We start from the raw sequence: 21,311 nt of genomic DNA, 5'->3' as shown, positions 1-21,311 counted from the left end.
AGGGATGCCGTAATCTAACAAGTAAATAATTTGAAGGTAAGTGAATGACGATTCACTAATTTTCCACCATGAAAAACAAATTAAAGCTAAGTTTTAAATGTATTGAAAACTCCTAGATCTTTTGAGATTCATTGAACTTTTCAATGGCACGTTTAAATCTCGATATGCCCCTCAATTTTGTGACTGGGATGCCGAGGATCACAAAGCGGGTGTGAATAACCATGCAAATGCACATGGTGCCCTCATTGTTACAGTCACCTATTCGATGTGCCGGTTACCCACACTCGCTCCATCGAACTATGACAAACAATGAGTCACCCTTTGCCACCTTTGCTTAGAACCCAATTAGTGTGCCGGTTAACCACACACGCTCCACTAACGTCTTAGCAAGGGTACAAAGTGTAATTTCATGGAATTGCATCAATTCACTTTTGCCTAAAGTAACTAAGATTGGGAATTTTGTAAAAAAACATTTAGTTGCTTTTATAATTTCATTATACTATTAATGAGGAAGGGGTTGTCCTATCCTTCCCGTTCGACTAACGACCCTCCACTAGTCAAGGGTGCAGTGGGTAAGAGTGAATACCCAATGGCGGTCATTTTACAGGCCGCTTCCTTAAACATCCCTTATAGACCAGCTTCGTGAATGAGGCCTACTAATGGTAAGACTAGTATTTAAGTTATACATATATATATATATATATATATATATATATATATATATATATATATATATATATATATTAATCTTATAATATTATAAAGTATTAGATTGAATTTTAAACTTGTAAAATTCTAGGGTTTGAAATTTAAATAGTTCAAATTAAACTTTTAATTAAAAAATTTAAATTTCAAAACTTGAGGACAAGTTTTGAACATATTCAAAACACATAGGATCAAATAGCAAATAATTTAAATTTGAACATTTAATTTAATGATTATCTAAATTTAACCTAATCAATTTTATTTACAAGATAATTCAACAATTAATTTAAATAATCAAATATTATCATATAAGGAATTTATTATTCAAACAATTGGCAATTATCTTTTGTTTTGGTAAGGATAATCATAAAACAGTAATAAAATTCGGATTTTATTAGTCAAAAACGATTTAGATAATTATCCTTAAGCAAAACAGCAAGAAATCCCGAAAATCCCTCTGACAGACACTCCGACTCGCCGAGTCCCCATATGGACTCGTCGAGTTCATCCTACTCGTCGAGCCCACTATGGGACTCGCCGAGTCTGTCAGTTAGGGGGCAAAAAAAAAGATTTTAAAGCATGAATGAAAACACAAAGCATCAATACAATAGAAGCCAATCAAGGCTCTGATACCACTGAAGGGTTTTACACAAAATAACATCCTATGTGCTCATGCAAACCCTAATGCTTGGATCTAGGCTTCTCTATTGTACATGCAGTTCATCAAAGTCTTGCAAACCCTAGATGTGACATCCCCATTTTCACGGCCAGAAAAGACCGATTTTTGTTTATGCTTTATAAAAATCAGAGTACTTCTTTTAATAAAAATGTTGCAGAATTTGTTCTCAGAAAAACATGATAAATACGTTATCAAAGCATTTCCGAAGAAATGTATTTGTATTCATTTAAAACATTTGGGATGTCATCGTCAATACAGAAACATAAGCATAAACAGAACTTACATTCATTTACACTAGTGATCTACATCTCTTTTAAATCTCTCAGTGCAAAGTAGCTTCGTATCGGCACCTGTGATACAAATAAGCTGGAGTGGGTCAGGTTGGGAAACCTGGTGAGTACATAGGGTTTCAACCCACAATAATATAATTATTATATTTAAACATCAAACAATCAACCCGATTACCCATCCCCGTTATCTTCTTTAATATTCCTTAAAGAATTATCTTAAGGGTCATCTCCTATATCATATTTACCTCTCATCTTTCTACCTCACATTTCCTTATATGCTCGTTCCTAAGGCATGAATACGTAGTTACAACGTCGCCTGAACTCGTAATTCATAGTAAGGGTTAGAGTATCATCGCATGAATATACAGTCACCACATCACCTGGACTCGTAATTCATCACCTACAGGTTATAAGTCTGCTGGTGTTTCCACGGGTTGTCTAGAATATTCCGTGGTCGCCATCTATACTCTAGTAGATGACTACATCTCCAAATTGTCGGACAAGGCTATAGTATCTTTCATCCTACATCACCGATTCATCATCACCTATCCATCACCTAATTATCATCACCTATCTCTCATCATTTTATTTCATCACACACCAACTATTTCATCTACCCATGTTTTATCCCAACGTATTTGTAGATATAAAATAAATATATATTTAAATCATTTAAAACATGTATAAAATCATTCATCCATCATAGACAGCAAGTATTCAGATAATATGCACACATAGCACGTAATTTATATAAAATACTTCATATCTATGTGTAAGATGAAAGAGACTATGCACTCACCTATTAAAGTGATGATTCCAAACTCAGACAACGCTTCATTACTCTTAAAACAATTTCCTTCGACAAAACCTAGTATCAATACCACTAGGGTTTAGTCTAACGTTAACCGCGACTAATTAATAATCTAGCTATTATTATTATTATTATTATTATTATTATTATTATATAAGCGTTAAACAACACTCTTATATAACTCATAATAATATCCCAAATAATTGTTTTAAGGTCCTAATATTGTTACTATAATTAATTAGAAGTTATATTAAAAATAGCGTAGGCGTAGCTCACTTACAGCGAGTTTTTATTAAAAACCGGGCTTCGCTGGAGCAGCGTTTCCGAGCCGAAAGCTTTTCTTCTCGGAGCCGTCGGGCGCTCCGGGGCTTTCTTCTCGTGCTAGGGAGGTTCCCTAGACTTGGGAGGGGTTTAGGGAGGTTAGAGAGAAGTTAGAGAGAGAAAGAAAGGTTTGAAGGTGTGAGGAAATTATGAAGAGTTCATCTCTTATTTATAGGAATTGTATAGTAAAGTAGTCTCCAAGCTTCGTCCGTAACTTTAGCATACGAGCTCCGTTTTTGTCTGTCTTTTTACCGTTGAGTTCCTATTAATGAGATCTTCAACTCTCATTTAGACCTCGTTGGCTAATTCTCATTCTATCTCGGATTTACAAAACTGTATCGAATTCGCCGCGCTCGAAAAGTAGAGACTAAGCTTCGTCCATAACTTTCGTATACGAGCTTCATTTTTGTCTGTCTTCTTACCACTGAGTTTCTATTAATGAGATCTTCAACTCTCATTTAGACCTCGTTGGCTAATTCTCATTCCATCTCGGATTTACAAAACTGTATCGAATTCGCCGCGCTTGAAAAGTAGAGACTAAGCTTCGTCCATAACTTTCGCATAGGAGCTCCGTTTTTGTCTGTATTTTTACCATTGAGTTCCTATTAATGAGATCTTCAACTCTCGTTTAGACCTTGTAAGCCAAAAACCGCTCGAACTAAAATTCGAGTTTCGGGCTGTACACTGCTAAGCCGAAACTTCGAAAAATCATAACTTCCTCATACGAAGTCAGATTTAGGCGTTCTTTTTATGGACGCTCTTGGTTTAACGTTTTCTACGACTTTTGTTTAGATCACTAAGGCTAAAAGTCGCTCCATCGTAAATTCACTATTTACGCTTCCCGGTGTCGTGCCGGTTTTGCCGTAAAACTTCGACGGGCCATAACTTCTTCGTTATAACTCGGATTTCGGAGTTCTTTATATGTACGGAAACCTTGAGAAATATTCTACAACTTGGTTAAGATTATTTATTATAAATAATCTTTTGCCAAAAATTCGTTTTCGACACTCATTGCCTCTAAATTGACTAGCCCGGATCTACGGGCGTTACAATTATCTCCCCCTTAGGATGATTACGTCCCGGAATCATCAACGAAACAGGGTTGTATAATGACTCCATACGTTATCTCTTCATCCTAGGTATTAATCGTAACTTCTATGTTCCTTCAAATGTGTATCTAACTCTTGGTCTTCTTGACTGCAAGCGGTGCTCGAACTTGCACCTGCTCGTTAGACTCCAAACTATGACATTCAAGTCACAATCTTGATCCTTGATGGAGACTCCTTCTTCTTCTTAGAAAGCTTAAGATAAGCTCCTCTGTTACTACAACGTACCGATGTGTCATATTCTAATGACCTCTCATCGTGTGCTTAAACTCAAATCTCTTAGAGTTAAATTCCAGAACATACTATACCTTCCTTCATGTTCTAATGTGACATAATCACATCTTAAAACTTAGTATCTCTAGCTACAAGCCTTTTTAGCGACAATCGCGATACTTCTATTGATCGCTTTGATTTCAATCTTTTGGTTTAAGTCGGACGCTACATCAGACTTGGTTCTCTGAACCACGTAACCTACTTATCGTAGTCGAACTTAATTTGATATGACCACTAGGGTCGGAATAACAATCATCTTCGATGGTAACGACATACTCGAATAAAACGAAATCAATTACTAGCTTCTTGGTAACCTTGTGACTTTCCCTGATCCAAGAGTGAGTCCTGTGCTTCCGGTAGTATAGGCCTCTACTACCATTCACACCTACTCATACTCATCCCAAGTATTGTCTCGCAGTTTTTCCAAGTCACCATACAAGAAAACCACACAATAACTTAACACATCAGATAACAAAACGAAGGTTTTATATTATTTCTTGAAACGATTACATAGGTGTTCAAGTTCACCCTAGACTATGCCTCTACTAGGCTACATCATATGAAACTATGGCTACTGCATAATCCGATCCTCGGGTAAGAAGTCCTCATTCTTGATTCCTCGCGTTGTTGTCTGCTTCATCGAGGATCATGTGGAATGCCCTTGGTTTTGGCGGTGCATTTGGTCTTGCAACTTTGTTTTTCTTTGGATAGTTCTTTGAAATATGCCCATCATTTCCACATTCGTAGCACTTCTTGTTGTCGAATGTACAATCTCTGGAATAGTGACCGGTCCTACCACACTTATAGCACGTCACTTCTCCATCGCATCTTCCGAAGTGCTTCTTCTTGCACTTCTCACACCACTTGGCTCCATTCCTTCGGTCGTCCAGGTTAGACTTTGAGAACTTTCCCTTATTATCAGGTCTTGAGGATCCTTCTAGTTTCCTCTTCTCGCCAACTTCAACTTTCTCCAGACCCTTTTCTCTTATTTGGGTCTCAACATTCTTGGCTGCCCAGATGGCGGCTTTCAAAGTGGTTGCTTGTTTGACCATTGGACCAAAGTCCGTTGGTAATCCATTGGCAAACCTATTGACCTTGGAAAGTTCTGTTGGAACTAAATAAGGAACAAGCTTCATCTTCTCCGTAAACCTTGCAGCATACTCGGTGATGCTCATTTTTCCTTTCTTTAGGTTCTGAAACTCGTTGTTGATCTTTAGTAGATCCTGCTCAGAGCAGTACTGCATTTTCAGTTGCACCAGGAAATCTTCCCAAGACATCTTACTTGCTTCTCCCTTAGGCATCGTATCTGCCAATATCTTCCACCAGCTCAAGACTCCGCTCTTCAGTTGCCTGACCGCAAAGACGGTTTTCTGCTTGTTGCTACAGTCGCAACTCTCAAACACCATCCCCATCTCAGAGAGCCAGTCCATAATCTCAACCGGCTTCGGGCTTCCGGAAAGACTTGGTGGTTTTGCACTCAAGAAGTTCTTATACCTTCACCCATCATTGTCGTTTCCCCTCTCCGGGTCATCCCTTTGTTCACCTTGAGTCCCTACTTGACTCACTTGGTGGCTATAGTTCCCTTCCTCCGATTGCTCGGGAATCGGCTTGGTTTGCTCGATGGGCATGGTAGGCTCGTCCCTATTTTCATGCAACATCTGTCTCATTTCCTCCCTTTGTTCAGCTAACATAGCCCGAATCATGGCTTGTACTCCAGCCATGGTGACTGGCTCACGCGCAGCTCCTATTACAACAGGTATTTGCTCAATCACCGGGGGCTGTTGATTCCCATTTCCGTTTGCGTTCACGACTCCGCTTCGGGTTCTAGCCATTCGATCTATAGACGTTTGGTGTATAATGACGATAATTAAGATAGGAAAGATTTTATTTACGATCGACGTGTAAATCTTCCTATTATTCCGAAAAGTTACATGGCAGTTATAATACCGTATCTAAACGTTTAGAAATCTGAACACATAAAATTTCCAGATCCGGTCGGCAACAGACCATAGATCCGTTCAGACATTTAGCATCATAAATCATTTATCACATAAAAGCATGTTAGGCATTTTCACTAAATAAGCTAGTGCTTGTGTCTATTCAGGTGTATTACCTAAGACACACTCCTCACAATCATTGCTTAGCATTCTGAGTTTAAGTCTAGAAATAAATCCATATTCCTAGTTCGCTTAAACTAATGCTCTGATACCAACTGACATCCCCATTTTCACGGCCAGAAAAGACCGATTTTTGTTTATGCTTTATAAAAATCAGAGTACTTCTTTTAATAAAAATGTTGCGGAATTTGTTCCCAGAAAAACATGATAAATACGTTATCAAAGCATTTCTGAAGAAATGTATTTTTATTCATTTAAAACATTTGGGATGTCATCGTCAATACAGAAACATAAGCATAAACATAACTTACATTCATTTACACTAGTGATCTACATCTCTTTTAAATCTCTCAGTGCAAAGTAGCTTCGTATCGAGACCTGTGATACAAATAAGCTGGAGTGGGTCAGGTTGGGAAACCTGGTGAGTACATAGGGTTTTCAACCCACAATAATATAATTATTATATTTAAACATCAAACAATCAACCCGATTACCCATCCCCGTTATCTTCTTTAATATTCCTTAAAGAATTATCTTAAGGGTCATCTCCTATATCATATTTACCTCTCATCTTTCTACCTCACATTTCCTTATATGCTCGTTCCTAAGGCATGAATACGTAGTTACAACGTCGTCTGAACTCGTAATTCATAGTAAGGGTTAGAGTATCATCGCATGAATATACAGTCACCACATCACCTGGACTCGTAATTCATCACCTACAGGTTATAAGTCTGCTGGAGTTTCCACGGGTTGTCTAGAATATTCCGTGGTCGCCATCTATACTCTAGTAGATGACTACATCTCCAAATTGTCGGACAAGGTTATAGTATCTTTCATCCTACATCACCGATTCATCATCACCTATCCATCACCTAATTATCATCACCTATCTCTCATCATTTTATTTCATCACACACCAACTATTTCATCTACCCATGTTTTATCCCAACGTATTTGTAGATATAAAATAAATATATATTTAAATCATTTAAAACATGTATAAAATCATTCATCCATCATAGACAGCAAGTATTCAGATAATATGCACACATAGCACGTAATTTATATAAAATACTTCATATCTCTGTGTAAGATGAAAGGGACCATGCACTCACCTGTTAAAGTGATGATTCCAAACTCAGACAACGCTTCATTACTCTTAAAACAATTTCCTTCGACAAAACCTAGTATCAATACCACTAGGGTTTAGTCTAACGTTAACCGCGACTAATTAATAGTCTAGCTATTATTATTATTATTATTATTATTATATAAGCATTAAACAACACTCTTATATAACTCATAATAATATCCCAAATAATTGTTTTAAGGTCCTAATAATGTTACTATAATTAATTAGAAGTTATATTAAAAATAGCGTAGGCGTAGCTCACTTACAGCGAGTTTTTATTAAAAACCGGGCTTCGCTGGAGCATCGTTTCCGAACCGAAAGCTTTTCTTCTCGGAGCCGTTGGGCGCTCCGGGGCTTTCTTCTCGTGCTAGGGAGGTTCCCTAGACTTGGGAGGGGTTTAGGGAGGTTAGAGAGAAGTTAGAGAGGGAAAGAAAGGTTTGAAGGTGTGAGGAAATTATGAAGAGTTCATCTCTTATTTATAGGAATTGTATAGTAAAGTAGTCTCCAAGCTTCGTCCGTAACTTTCGCATACGAGCTCCGTTTTTGTCTGTCTTTTTACCGTTGAGTTCCTATTAATGAGATCTTCAACTCTCATTTAGACCTCGTTGGCTAATTCTCATTCTATCTCGGATTTACAAAACTGTATCGAATTCGCCGCGCTCAAAAAGTAGAGACTAAGCTTCGTCCATAACTTTCGCATACGAGCTCCGTTTTTGTCTGCCTTTTTACCGTTGAGTTCCTATTAATGAGATCTTCAATTCTCATTTAGACCTCGTTGGCTAATTCTCATTCCATCTCGGATTTACAAAACTATATCGAATTCACCGCCCTTGAAAAGTAGATACTAAGCTTCGTCCATAACTTTCGCATACGAGCTCCGTTTTTGTCTGTCTTTTTACCGTTGAGTTCCTATTAATGAGATATTCAACTCTCATTTAGACCTTGTAAGCCAAAAGCCGCTCGAACTAAAATTCGAGTTTCGGGCTGTACACTGCTAAGCCGAAACTTCGAAAAATCATAACTTCCTCATACGAAGTCAGATTTGGGCGTTCTTTTTATGGACGCTCTCGGTTTAACGTTTTCTTCGACTTTTGTTTAGATCACTAAGGCTAAAAGTCGCTCCATCGTAAATTCACTATTTACGCTTCCCGGTGTCGTGCCGGTTTTGCCGTAAAACTTCGACGGGCCATAACTTCTTCGTTATAACTCGGATTTTGGAGTTCTTTATATGTACGGAAACCTTGAGAAATATTCTACAACTTGGTTAAGATTATTTATTATAAATAATCTTTTGCCGAAAATTCGCTTTCGACACTCATTGCCTCTAAATTGACTAGCCCGGATCTACGGGCGTTACACTAGATCTTGTGTATATAATTTCAAATTAGCATAACAAAACAGATCTAGACGATTACCTTGATTGTTGATTGTAGATCTTGAAGCCTTGAGAACTTTAGCACCTCAAATGTTGTGCCTCTAATGAATCACAAACACCAAAAGGAATTGGATGAAACAAGAGAGAGAGGGGAGAGGAGAAATTCGGCTCCAAGACTTCTAGGGTTAGGTGTAGCCGAATTCTCATGCCCAAGGGGTTCTTATATAGGTGTAGGAAATAGGGTTTCAGTCATTATCCTTATCTGGTTACTTAGCCACCAAGCAGCCCATAAGATAATTCTAGAATCCCTATTATGGACGAATTCTTAAGGCCTTATCCTTAGAATTCGTCCACCCTATCATTTAGGGTTTCCTTGCTCAACCTTGTAACTATCACATAATTACAATTTAGTCCCCCTAGTTCAATTAACTTCTTTTGATCACAGAATTAGTTCTCAATTAATTCTTAACCAATGTTAATTAAACAAATATGATTTTCCTTTTAATATATTATTCTTATAATATATTAATAAACCATAATAACCTCTTTCTCTAATATTCCTCTAGTCAAGTTGCTTTGGTGAAGGCAACCCAAAAGGACCATGCACAACCGGGTCAAGTACATACCAAATATAGTTATGGACTTAGACACTAATCCAACACGGTTAACCAGACACGCTCCACTAACGACTTTGAGAATGCAAAGATCACAATTTCTATCTACTTAAAATCACTTAGTGAAAGCGTTTCCTCACCATCATTTTCATGAATCAGAGAGAAACCGTATGACACTTAGATTTTATGGTGTATGTGTCCTATCCATGTGAATTTGTCAAAACCATAATCACAAGAAAAGGTTAGTGACAAATCCAAACTCATATGGACTGAACTTGTGCAATATTAACTTCTTGCCACCTGGCAGCACAAGGGTCTGCCATTGCTTCCAAGTTGTTATGCAACCAATTGAGAACTCTCAGAACTCATATGCAAAGCCAACTTTAACTGGAATGGGCATAGAAATAGGAATATGTCAACACGATTGGTTATAAACCTTAAGTCGTGTGCTAGTGATAAACTACAGGTTCTATTCTTGATTAGATCTTGAAATTCTTTCAGGATCTTCAAGACTCCCACTCTCCTCTTGACATATAAGACTTTCTTGCCAAATATTCAAAAGATAGTGCAGTTTCTTTATCAAGACAAACACTTCAAACAATTGGCCTTAGTTGGTCTTTGTTTTATCCAAAACATCACAACTTACCAATTTCAAATGTATAAGAGTAGAACACTATTTACTCTTACATTTGACAAGTGTTATAAACCTTTCTTTAAGATATGTCACTCAAGTTACAATCTTGGAGTATGACTCTAAGAATTGTTTTGGAACGAAGTATGACTCATCTTCTTGATTTAACCATTTCAACAATTCAAGATTCCGCTCCTTAGCCATAAGAATGCACTAAGATGTCCTTAGAGGGCCAATTGTGATATGGTTTCTTAATCATTAAGATGATCACAAAACATGATACTAAAGTACTCTCCCATCTTTTCAGATTTGAGAAACTTTTATCTTTCTGCCTAATTTGATTCTTCTCATTCGTTCTGCCATACATCGAAACTTTTCCAATGTTTCAGAATTATACTTAAACTTGTAAGTATAACCATATTTAATAAACATTAGTAAATCATGACGAATAGTCGTATCGATCTTTTGTGGTGGACCTGACCAGTGCACAACCAAGTGTACCCGATCCCTTTGTCCTTCACTTGACTCACATATACATGTGAACAAGGAATTAGTCTTAATTTCCAAAGATGAAAATTCTCATTCATCATACGACTTGCACGATTCCAAGTTTCTGTCCAATTGAAACTTGGGTGATGAGAATCTTTCTTTATTTGGTAAATTTAGACACTACCACAAATGAAAGAATCAAATTCATATTTCCATTATTGCTAGAAACATACAAATATCAATTTTTCATAAATGCCATTGCAAGGAGATATAATAAAATAAAACACAATTTTATTTATTTATAAAATGCGGAAAAAACTTTTCCTTACAATGCAACTTAAATGAAAAATATGCTATTACATATTTTCTAGCAATCTATCATAACTCCTAAGTAGTAGCTCAAGAATTCGATCTTCAAACCATGCGATTGAAATCCATCTTCGCGACCAGATTCAACATAATCTTCCTTTAAGTTTCCTTCCCTTTGCTTGATCCTGCCAAACATCAAAATGTAACCAAGTCGCGTTTTGTATTAATAATCATCAATTAGGAACTTAACAGAGTTAGATAGTGGACTTACCTAAAGCAGAGTCAAACTTTTTGATTCTTCCTTCTCTCATATTCTTCAGGTAGTTAGGGCAGCTTCGCAACCAATGCCCCTTGTCTCGACAATGAAAACATATAGACTCTTTGGGAATGGTACATGGGGCTATCACATACTTAGCCTTTCCCTTTACTTTTTGGTCAACCGAGTTGACCAAGGCCGATCCCTTCCCATTGGGAAGAGAAAGCTTTTCTAGACTTCCAATGTTACCATTGTCAATGTCCATGGAAGTTTGAGAAATAGACCTTCCACCAATATTTGCTTGACCATTGCGCCAAATCATTGCTGATTCAGCAGCAACAAGCAAATAAGAAAGATCTATTAGGGTCATGTCGTGATCTGTCACGTAGTAGTCTTTAACAAACTCACTATATGACTCAGGAAGTGACTGAAGAACCTAGTCAATAGCCAACTTCCTTAGAACAACGACACCCAACATTCTCAACCTGTCAATATGTGACTTCATTCCTAATACATGAGTGTACACAGGTCTTCCATCTTTATGTTTTATTGCTAGTAGTGCTTGAGTGACCTTGAACTTTTCAAGTCTTCTAGTTTGTGGGTCAGGGAGAATAAATGGGGAGGTGGAGGTAGAGAAGTATGATTTCCATGAGATTTGGGAAGATCATAGTTGTCTAAACCAGACATCTACAATGGGAGAAATTCAAGTTAGTTGATTTAAGTCCTTAATATAACACCCAATATGAAATATTAAGGCTAGGACCCAACACAATATTTTATAACTTGGAAGGGGGATGGGGTATTCCAAGCTATAGAATATTTGAAGGTAGGCGAATGACGATTCACCAATTTCCACCATGAAAGCGAAATAATTTATTAGGTTTTAATTGGATTTGAAACTCCTAGATCTTTTGAGATTCATTGAACTTTTCAATGGAATGTTTCAATCTCAATTGTGCCCTCTCAACTTTTGTGACTGGGATGTCGAGGATCACAAAACAATGTGTGAATAACCATGCAAATATACTTGGTACCCTTAATATTTATCACTTAATCGATGTGCTGGTTACCACACGCGCTCCACCGATCCTATGATAAACATTAAGTTACCCTTTGCCTACCTTGTTAAATCCAGGTTAGTGTGCCGGTTAACCACACACGCTCCACTAACGATTTAAGCAATGTGCAAAGTGTAATTTCATGGGTTAGCACCAAATTCACATTTTCCTAAAGTAACTAAGATTGGGAATTTATGAAAGGTTTAGTTACTTTATATTGATCATTATACTTATAATGAAGGGAGAATTATACTTCTTGTCCTACCCGTTCGGCTAACGACCCTCCACCAGTCAAGGAAGCGGTGGGTGAGAGTGGACACCCATTAAACTGCCATTTTATAGGCAAATACCTTATATCCCCCTTATGCAACGTCTTCGTGAATGAGGCCTACTAACGGTAAGACTGACTTTGTTCTTATATATATATATATATATATATATATATATATATATATATATATATATATATATATATATATGTATATATATATATATATATATATACATATATATATATATATATATATATATATATATATTCTTAACTTATAACATTATAAAGTATAAGGGTTGAATTTTAACTTTTAAAATTCTAGGGGTTGGAACTAAAGTTTTTAAGGTGACTTTACATGTTCCAAAACTTGAGGGAAAGTTTTGTAACATTCTAAACTTTTCATTTTTCATAACTTATGAGTTAATGGTTTATTAAAATGAGAGACTTTTCATTTTATGTAACCTATGTGTTCATTAATGGACTTTAAAAGGAAGACTTTTGGTAATCCATAACTTGAGGACAAATTATGGATTCCATTAAAACACATCAAGACCAAGAATTAAACTAACAAACTATTTGCAAATAATTCTTATGATCTACGAAACTCATAAGTGTATGAACATTCATATCAACAATTTCAAGAATCATATAACACACATATAGAGCTTGAAATTTTGATAATAACCTTTGAAATTGGATTAGCATAATCATTACCACATCAAAAACAGGTTTTAAGGTTCAAAAAACATTTTAGGGTAATGATCCTCATCCAATACCAAGCAAAACCCTGAAATTCTGCATACAAGGGCATCACCATGTCGTGGAAAAGACTGCCACATCGTGGTGAGCAGTCAGATGCTTAAAATGCAGAATTTCAACTTTGGAAAAAATATGTAGCATCAAGTATTCTTGAAAACAAGCCTAGTCTCTGATACCACTGAAGGGTTTTGAGCATTCTAACACTCCTAAGGTGTACATGCAACCCTAGAAACCTTGGATCTATGTTTTACTAAGATACAAGCAAATTTGATTTTCCAAGGTTCTTAACCTAACTAGCATGGCATGGGGAACTTTATAACATAAAAGCTAGTAGAAGAACATACCTTTATTGTTGTTTGGATTCCTTGAGAACCTTATGAGCCTAGCACATCAAGTGTGATGCCTCAAATGTTTCACACAACACCACAACACTTGGAATAACTTTGAGAGAAGTACACTATCACTTAAAATCGGCTAGCCCTCTTGTTCTACACATAGTGCCGATTTTGGTAGCCCATGGGGTCCTTTTATAGTTGTGTCACAAGTAGGGTTACATCATGTAAACCCTAATTGACATGGCTTTTCATATTCCATGATCCATAGGTTTATAACCTCCAGGGACTATCCATGGAGCACCTTATGGATTTTAGCCCAATCCAATAAACCATGGATCATTAGCCCACTATAAAAGAATAGATGATTTACACTATCAACCCCATATATTTAATTAGTCTCCTTTTGATCACCAAATTAATTCTAAATTAATTCTTGATCAATACTAATTAAATAATATTATTAATATATTAGAACTTATAATATATTAATAAACCATAAGTGTCATTTCTCTCATTTAGTCTATCCAAGTGTTGCAATGCCATGCAACCCAAATGGACCATGCCAACCGGGTCAAGTACATCCCAGAAATAGTTATGAACTTAGACACCTAATCCAACACAAAACACTTGTACTGAGATAACCCATTAAGAACTCAAACACCCAAGCCCAAAAAGGAAGCCCAACACGAAGCCCAAAAGCCAAAACCCTCCTGACTGAGTACGCGGGGCGTAATCAGCTGTACGCTAAGTGTACGGGCAATTTGGCTTGTACATTACGCGTACAGACTTGTACGCTCATCGTATTCATCCATATTCAAGATAAAGCATTATACTTTCACCAAAAGGATATCATCTCATACATGGGGGATTCCAAACCCTAAAGGAGGCAACTTTATGCATCTAGAACCTCACAAATACCAAGAGTGGCAACTCATAGCTCCTAGAGTGGTACCAAACCACTAGATCTCTTTCTTGGGGCAAAAAAGGGACCAAAACTCATACAACATAGATCTAAGCCAACAATGAACAAGATCAAAGCTTTTTACCTCCAATAAGCTGGAAATGAAGCACACAATCAAAATCCACAAGCTCTTCCTTGATCCACAACCTTGCACCAAACTCCATCTTCTTGGAAATGACCCAAAAACACCAAAATGCACACCATGAGCTGAAAATCACAACCATGGAGGCTTAGAGACGATTTCTAGGGTTTTGGGGACTTGGAGGCTGGTAAAGAGGCCAACCAAAAAGACTTAATGTGTTTATATAGGATACAAATTCCAAATTAGGGTTTTTCCTTTACCCTTTGTATGCCCCGCGTACTCCTCGTATGCCCAGCATACGAGGTCTCACAACCCCGATCTGACCCTTGCAGTATGCTAAGCGTACACAACATTACGCCCAACGGAATACCCTTCTCATCAGTGCGCCCCACGTACTCTCTAAGTACGCCTCGTGTACTAGGGTTCCCTCTTAAACCCTTAAGCACTCCGAAGGTGATAACTTCTTCCATATAAATCCGATTCTGACGATCCTTATGTCCATGAAAAGGTAACGAGACGCCCTACACTATAATCAACCCCTACCTGCCTTACCATTTCCTGAACAAACCTCCAATTTCCATAAAAGCTCGAGCAGACAAATTACTGAAATACCCTTTGACTCCAAAACACAAACCGAAAACCTGAATCATCCAAATTACATTATCAAACCCCAAATGAGTCCAAATCTCAATTCTTGAAGGGTCCCAAGCCTGCTAATACCCAATCCCTAATCACTACTCCAAAATAGGAAACGATTCGAAATAGGGCGTTATAAGATTTTGGTCGAACTGGGCACCCTAATGCCATTGCGTGGGTGGCGTGCGTGACCACGCATGTCGCGTCCCGTAGCAGCCCAAACACTCCCCAAAACTCAATTTTTGAGGCTTACACTTGCTTGGATGGTTTTGGTCTTTTATGTAACCATTTGTAAAACTTTTAAAGGCTTCCAAGCACTACTAGAGGACGTTTTAGCATATCAAAACATTCAACTTAATTCATTAAGTCATCAATCAAAATGTTAAGTTCATATGCTTACAAACACTCAAATGAAAGGGTTAAGAGCTCAATTTGCTCAAAAAGCACTATTTAACCAATATAATTTATTTCAAAATCATTAACTACATCATTGGGTACTATCCTGTACATAAAACGACAATTAATCTCATTGCAAGCACCTAATGTAACTATGGAATCCTCAATTCCATTTCATGTTCCTAAATTACCCTTAGGTCAAACTAACCACTAGAGCTAGAACTTCACTAGCATTCCTTCATGTTAATGTTCCAATATCGTCTCTATAGTGTCAATTCATGTTTATGAATGTCATTCACTTCTAATATGTAAATCATCATGCGGTTATATATACATTTCTAAAAAGGCCGTTATAGACAATAATCCATATATCAATAAAGGAATCAAGTAAAACCTTATGTTTTGAATCTAAATGATTTCAATAGTATATATTCATGATTATAAACTTCCCTTACTCATCAATTTCTCAACTACAAAGGTTTCCATTAGCTTCATCATTTTTGTCCCCAAATCCATTTCAATCCAAGCTTATACATGATTCTACCATCATGGATGTGTTTGAGTATTCCAATTGGATTCTTGGTCATCAAACATCATCTAAGTCATCGAATCCATTATAATTTAACATGTAAACATGAAATATACAATTTGGATTTCTAGGATTCATGAGGGTTTTCACGCAAATCCTCAAATCCATCAATGGGGTGATTGGATTGAGGTTGAGATCATCAAAACTGCTTACAGGAGGTTAGAAAACCAAACCCTAACCATCATGACAAGATAAAATCGACATTAGGGTTAAACCCACTTCATAAATTTGAATTCTAGTTTAATTGGGATGAGATTCTACCTTGTAAGCCTTTGTTCCTTCCATTCTTTGCTTGTTTGATCTATTCCTCTCATGAATCAAACCCTAGATGAGAAGAAGATGAAGAACCGCCATTGAGGAAGTCTCTTGGATGAAAAACATGATTTGAAGAGAATAAAGAGGAGTGTGTGCATCTTATTTCCTAACTCTTTTACCTTTGGTCCCTCAAGTTTGCTTATTTTGTCAATTTCCACCCTAAATTCATATTTGGTGTTTTTAACTTTAGTGTTGATGTATATATACCTCCTTCATCCATTTTTATAACTTTGGTAGTCCTTTCCACTAACTGAGTCAACCGTTTGGTCAATTCACTTTGCTGATTTGACACTTTTTGCCCTTAAACTTTTAATATGTTATTATTTTCACTTCTAAATTTCTAAGCTTCATATCAATTAATGATATGATTAACCCATAATGATTTAATTATATAAATCATATTTCACTTGTTTGCTTTATTAATTTAAGAACCTAGGCTCAAATTTTAAGATGCTACAAAAAACAAGATGTGAATAACCATGCAAACCTGCACGACACCCTTGATGTCGTTTATGATATCACATTGACGTGTCAATTAAACACACACACTCCATCAACAACCATAAATTTTGAGAATGTACCATCATTTCAACTTTGTTATCCTATGTTAGTGTCTCGGTAAACCGCGCATGCTCCACTAATGACTCATAAAGAAACAATGTGCATTTTCATGGATTAGCATACGATTTCACATTTTTCTTAATGTAAATAGAGTGGGATATTATAGAAGGTTCTAGTACTTTTACATTCTACTTTTAATGTGATTATGTCCTATCAAACCCTTTCAGCTAACGATCCTCGACCACACAAAGAAGTGGTGGGTGAAAAGGATGTTCATTCAACGGTCATTTTATAGGTTGTTTCCTTATACCTTTCTTATAAAATGAGGCCTACTGTGACATCCCGAAATTTAGGTCTGGGACTATAGACAGTCAATTCACTGAGAACTTTTTGGTAACCAATCCTATTGACCGTTAAAGCATATTTTCGAAAATAAATAGTGTCATTACAATTAAAATAAGATACAAGATGGTATTTTACTTCCAATTTCGGAAAATCTCAACAAATCATAAAACTACAACCCTAGTTAATATGTCCGAAAAACTAAAATTCCGTGTTAAGCGGTTGTGAGCGAAGCAAACACCCTAGTCTCATATTACATATTCACCTAAGTTTAGAAATATAAAGAACATCCAAAACGGAGTTCATATGCAAACGATACGACCGTTACAAGAAACCAAAACAGTATAACACTGTCTTTCTTTAAACTACATAACACATGCAAGAGTCACGCATACATCTAGCATCCTAACATAACAAACCATGGGTCAGCATTGGTGCCTTCGATTCGCTAAACACAGTGAGGAAACTCACCTCTAGCTACCGAATCGCTCAAATGAATCTCTGTCTGCTGGTCCAGAAAATCCCCACGCTAGAAACATCATATAACTAGGGGTGAGCAAACCCAAACCAGAAAACCGAGAAACCGACTAAAACTGACAAAACCGAAACCGAAGCAAAACCGACGGTTAGGGTTTAAATTTTTTAAAAACCGAAAAATCGGGTTCGGTTTTGGTTTTTACATAGAAACCGACCCACTAAACACATAAAACCGACCCATATCAAAACCCGTAAAACCGACCCACTAAACCCGTAAAACCGAACCATGTACGTATTAAAAAAACACAATATTTAATATTACAACCCTAAATGTGGCGTAATCTGTAAATTGAAATCAGTTCTCATTTTCTCACTTAGCGGCGCCGTTGCTCATCTCCCCTCCCCCAATCGAAGCATACGACGCAACACTCAAGTAGCAGAAGCTCCGACGAGCTCAACCCCGTTCCCAAACCGCCGGCGCCACCCTTCCAAAGTTGCTAGCCCGCTACGCCTCCGACGCTTCCTTCTTGCTTCTCAGGTTCGTTTTCCTAGATCCTTGTAGCTTTCTTGTCTTTGTAGAAATTAGACAAAGAATGCTTTTTTATTGCTGAAATATTTGTTCAATTTATGAAATTCGCATGAAGTGTATATGTTCTGTTAGTGTTTATTGGTTTTCTTGGTGACTGAATTTGTGGCTGTAGCTTTATCATATTATTTTTTGGTTGAATTCTCGATAGGGATTGTCTGGTTGATTTTGTTATAATGTATGTGACTATGGACTATGGTCAAAGAATTGCATTATGTGATTTTGGACATACAGTGAGTTATTGTAAAGTTCAAAATTGACATATGGGTGTTAGGGGCATATTTGGCACTTTAAATTAATTTAATTTTGTTCAATTGAAATAAATTAATTAAACATGTCTATAGAAGGAAAATTTACTATTCTTTTACCTTGATTATTCGATTTCTTGATTATTCTGGAGCATGTCAACAAAACACTAGAAACTATTTTTTTGCTGTTTGATTATGGATTCTGTCATTTTGATGCTGAAATATTGTTCCTGTATCACCTAAAAACATAATTTTTTTGGTAATGCTAGAAACTGTTGATGTTGATTGCATTTTTTTTTTCTATGTAGATGGAATGGTCTCAACTAGATGCACAAACTGTTGATGTTGATGCTCCACAAACTATTGATGTTGATCTTGATGTTGATGAAGGAGATGATGAAGAAGTTGCACATAATAAGGGTGGTGGTCATAGAGTGTCTTGGGTATGGCAACATTTTGACCGAGAGGCCGTAAAGAAGGGTGCTAAGAAAGTGAAATGCCCATATTGTTCAACAATGATGTGTGCAAATTCAAAGAAAAATGGTACGAGTGCAATGGGAAATCATTTAAGACTCTATTGTCCAACATCTCCTCTTTACGACCCTAAAGGCAAAGTTGGTGATACGAAAAAAGAATTTGTGCTGAGTTTCAAAAAAGTGGGAGACTCGGTGGCTACTTCTTTGGAAGTTCATTCCTTCAGCCAAGAGAAATGTAGGAATTCCTTAGCCCGCATGTGTATTAAAGACAATCAACCTTTTAGTATAGTTGAAGATGAAGGATTTAGGGAATATTCACGGGATTTGCAACCTCTATTTAAATTGCCTTCAAGGTGGACTGTCGCAAGGGATTGTTTGCAGATATACAAAGAAGAAATGTATAAATTGAAGGATGTTTTAAAAAATCAAACCATCTCCATAACAACTGATACTTGGACATCCATCCAAAACATTAACTGTAGTTGTTTAACGGTACATTGGGTTGATGAGACGTGGGTTTTGAGAAAGAAAATTCTGAACTTTTGTCTCATTGCAAATCACAAAGGTGTAACCATAGGAAAACTCGTTTACAAATGCTTACAGAATTGGGGAATTGAGAAGGTGTTTACAGTGACTGTGGATAATGCTTCCTCAAATGATGGGGCAATTAGGTATCTAGCGACCATGCTTAGGGGACCCTATGCTTTTTTGGATTGCAAATACTTGCATTTGAGGTGTTGTGCTCATATCATAAATCTTGTTGTTAGGGAAGGGTTAGAAGACCATTTTAGTTCCATCACAAAGATCCGAAATGATGTGAAGTATAAGAGGTCATCAGGTGCTAGGTTTGCTACATTCCTAGAGTGTGTTGAGAAAGTGAAGATTAATTGTAGTAAGAAACCATCCCTTGATGTTGACACAAGATGGAATTCTACATTTTTGATGTTAGAGACGGCAGAAAAGTATGAGGCGGCGTTTGATAGGTATTTTATATACTATTAAGTATGATATATTAAATTTTTTTTATAATTTACATACTAATGTTTTTATTGAGTTTTATTTTGTATTGTAGGCTTTTTGCGATTGATAGTGGTTTTAAAACTTTTTGCGGAAGTGAGGTTGATGATGGTGAAGTGACTACGAGAAAAAGAAGAAGAAATGAGAAAGTTATGGGGACTCCCGATGCCGACGATTGGGAGGTTGCTAGGTATATATATATATATATATATATATATATATATATATATATATATATATATATATATATATATATATACTTCAATTGTGAAATATGATATTGTTTAATTGCTTTGGTAGGTATTTTATCGACTATTTCAGGATCTTTTACAATGTCACAAAAAAGATATATGGGTCCAAGTATGTGACAGCAAATATATTTTTGAAGGAACTTGTGACAATGCAAGCAAGCATAACTAGAATATGTTCAAGCACATACGAGAAAAAGAAAAATATGGCAAATTTGATGAAAGAAAAATACGACAAATATTGGGACAACATTGAGAACATGAACTTCATGCTTCATGCTGCTGTCGTTTTAGATCCCCGCAACAAGATGTGTTATTTGGAGTATTGCTTGGAGTTGATTTATGGTAAGAATTCTACCAAAACAAAAACAATTCTGGAGCCTGTCAACAAAACACTAGAGGACTTGTTTCAACACTTTAAGAACAAGAAGGAGAGAGAAAGATGTGAAAAGGCAAGGAGTGCATCATCTTCTACACCTAGTTATTTTGATTTTGGGCATGGAGTTGATATGGAAGACGATTTTGAAAGGTTTATGGAACAACGTGGGCATGGGGTTAATAAAACAGAGGTTGAGATTTATTTATCAGATGGGATGGAAAAGCGGGCAGAGGATTTCAAGATTTTGGGGTGGTGGAAATCTAATTCAACAAAGTTTCCTGTACTTTCTGAAGTGGCAAAACTTCTTTTAGGAATGCCAATCTCTACAGTTGCATCAGAGTTGGCATTCAGTACTGGCGGAACGGTGATTAATGAAAGTAGAAGCTCCCTTACACATGTGATTGCGGAAGCTTTGATTTGCGCACAAGATTGTATACGGGACACCCCAATTGATATCCAGT

The sequence above is a fragment of the Lactuca virosa genome, chromosome 7 (assembly GCF_052849685.1).
Source record: "Lactuca virosa cultivar CGN04683 chromosome 7, Lactuca_virosa_CGN04683_v6, whole genome shotgun sequence".
Classification (NCBI taxonomy): Eukaryota; Viridiplantae; Streptophyta; class Magnoliopsida; order Asterales; family Asteraceae; genus Lactuca; species Lactuca virosa.
This window is presented reverse-complemented; position numbering follows the sequence as displayed.